Source organism: Ipomoea nil, unplaced genomic scaffold (assembly GCF_001879475.1).
Source record: "Ipomoea nil cultivar Tokyo-kokei standard unplaced genomic scaffold, Asagao_1.1 scaffold2845, whole genome shotgun sequence".
Lineage (NCBI taxonomy): Eukaryota > Viridiplantae > Streptophyta > Magnoliopsida > Solanales > Convolvulaceae > Ipomoea > Ipomoea nil.
In genome coordinates this window covers 8,320,200-8,323,333 of record NW_017619273.1, presented here as the reverse complement: position 1 = coordinate 8,323,333, position 3,134 = coordinate 8,320,200, and positions in this window count along the sequence as shown.

Genomic DNA, 3,134 nt, shown 5'->3' with positions numbered 1-3,134 from the left:
GTTACCCCCAACTCGTAGAGGCCGGGACGGACCCGGGCTCGGGCAAGCGTCTCAGCGAGGCCGGGACGGATCCGGGGCTTCGAACGAGAGGGTTTCGACGGAGACTTTCGAGTGTACCGCCAACTCATCGAGGCCGGGACGGACCCGGGCTCGACCAAAAACGTCGACGGACACTTTCGAGTGTACCGCCAACTCATCGAGGCCGGGACGGACCCGGGCTCGACCAACAGCGTCAACGGACACTTTCGAGTGTACCGCCAACTCATCGAGGCCGGGACGGACCCGGGCTCGACTAAAAGCGTCGACGGATACTTTCGAGTGTACCGCCAACTCATCGAGGCCGGGACGGACCCGGGCTCGACCAACAGCGTCAACGGACACTTTCGAGTGTACCGCCAACTCATCGAGGCCGGGACGGACCCGGGCTCGACTAAAAGCGTCGACGGATACTTTCGAGTGTACCGCCAACTCATCGAGGCCGGGACGGACCGCCGGGCTCGACCAACCAGCGTCAACGGACACTTTCGAGTGTACCGCCAACTCATCGAGGCCGGGACGGACCCGGGCTCGACCAACAGCGTCAACGGACACTTTCGAGTGTACCGCCAACTCATCGAGGCCGGGGGACGGCGACGGCTTCGGGCTACGACCAACAGGCATCAACAGGACACTTTCGAGTGTACCGCCAACTCATCGGGCGGAGGCCGGGGACCGCGACGCCGAGGTGCCTCGACTAAAAACGGCCCGGTCGAACGGACGTAGGACACTTTCGAGTGTACCGCCAACTCATCGAGGCCGGGGACGGACCCGGGCTCAGACCAACAGCGTCAACGGACACTTTCGAGTGTACGCAACTCATCGAGGTCGGGACGGGACCGGGCTCGACTAAAAGCGTCGACGGATACTTTCGAGTGTACCGCCAACTCATCGAGGCCGGGACGGACCGGGCTCGCAAACAAGCGTCAACGGACACTTTCGAGTGTACCGCCAACTCATCGAGGCCGGGACGGACCGGGCTCGACCAACAGCGTCAACGGACACTTTCGAGTGTACCGCCAACTCATCGAGGCGGACGGACCGGGCTGCGACAACAGCGTCAACGGACACTTCGAGTGTACGCCAACTCATCGAGGCCGGGACGGACAGGCCTGACTAAAAGCGTCGACGGATACTTTCGAGTGTACGCAACTCATCGAGGCCGGGACGGACCGGGCTCGACCACAGCGTCAACGGACACTTTCGAGTGTACCGCCAACTCATCGAGGCCGGGACGGACCGGGCTCGACCAACAGCGTCAACGGACACTTTCGAGTGTACCGCAACTCATGAGGCCGGGACGGACGGGCTCGACTAAAACGTGACGGGCACTTTCGAGTGTACCGCCAACTCATCGAGGCCGGGACGGACCCGGCTCGACTAAAACGCGTCGACGGATACTTTCGAGTGTACCGCCAACTCATGGAGGCCGGGACGGACCCGGCTGCGCAAACAGCGTCAACGGACACTTTCGAGTGTACGCCCAACTCATCGAGGCCGGGACGGACCGGGCTCGACTAAAAGCGTCGACGGATACTTTCGAGTGTACGCCAACTCATCGAGGCGAGACGGACCGGCTCGCTAACTCGTAAGGCTTTCATGTGGCTAATGCCGTGCGGGACGGACCGGGTTTCGGCAGACTACCTCGTAGGGCTTCATGGCCTAATGGCCGTGCCGGGACGGACCCGGGCTTGCCTACCCTCGTAGGGCTTCATGGCCTATGGCCGTGCCGGGACGGACCCGGGCTTCGCCTACCCTCGTAGGGCTTCATGGCCTAATGGCCGTGGGACGGACCCGGGCTTCGCCTACCCTCGTAGGGCTTCATGGCCTAATGGCCGTGCCGCTTCATGGCCTAATGGCCGTGCCGGGATGGACCCGGGCTTCGCCTACCCTCGTAGGGCTTCATGGCCTAATGGCCGTGCCGGGACGGACCCGGGCTTCGCCTACCCTCGTAGGGCTTCATGGCCTAATGGCCGTGCCGGGACGGACCCGGGCTTTGCCTACCCTCGTAGGGCTCCATGGCCTATGGCCGTGCCGGGACGGACCCGGGCTTCGCCTACCCTCGTAGGGCTTCATGGCCTAATGGCTGTGCCGGGACGGACCCGGGCTTCGCCTACCCTCGTAGGGCTTCATGGCCTAATGGCCGTGCCGGGACGGACCCCGGGGGCTTTCGGCCTACCCCCTCCGTAGGGCTTCATGCCGTTCAGGTTTTGTTCGAAAAAGGGAAGAACTCCATTAACTTAGGCGCGACGATACAACATAGGCCCAACGCATTTATAAAAGTCAGACCTGCCGGTATAACGGTTATCCGGCTAGGTGACGGTTACAGCGGCACGACAATACAACTTAGGCAAAATATATTTATAAGTCAGACCTGCCGGTACAACGGTTATCCGGCCAGGTGACTGTTACAGCGGCACAACAGTACAACTTAGGCAAAATATATTTATAAATCAGACCTGCCGGTACAACGGTTATCCGGCCAGGTGACGGTTACAGCGGCACAACAGTACAACTTAGGCAAAATATATAACTTAGGGTGCTAGGTATGACTAATGGTGGAAAAGCGTAAGGTTTTCCGAGTTCCAGACCCTATCTACAGCCTTCCCGGTGGTTGTTTGTAGCTTGTAGGTTCCCGGGCGTATGACTGCTGCTACCACATACGGACCTTCCCAACCCTGGGATAACTTCCCCCCTTCTAGCGGGCGGCTGGCTTCCCTCTTCCTTAGGACGAAGTCGCCCACTTGAAAATACCTTCGTCTGACCCGAGCGTCATGGTATGCTTTGGTTTTCTTCTGGTATTCGATCACTCTTTTAGCGACCTGCTCTCGTTTTTCTTCAACAGAGTCCAGCTCAACCGCCATCATTTCTTCGTTGGCATCGGGGTCAAACTCCTTCTCTTGGGCAGTCGGTATCCACGCCTCGATCGGTAGTCTGGCCTCCGCACCGTAGACCAGTGCAAAGGGGGTCTCCTTGGTTGCTTCTCGCGGGGTCGTTCTATACGCCCACAGGATGTACGGTAGCTCGTCCGCCCAATTTCGTCCTGCCGAATACAACTTTTTCTTCAGCCCTTCCAGGATGGTCCGGTTGGCGTTTTC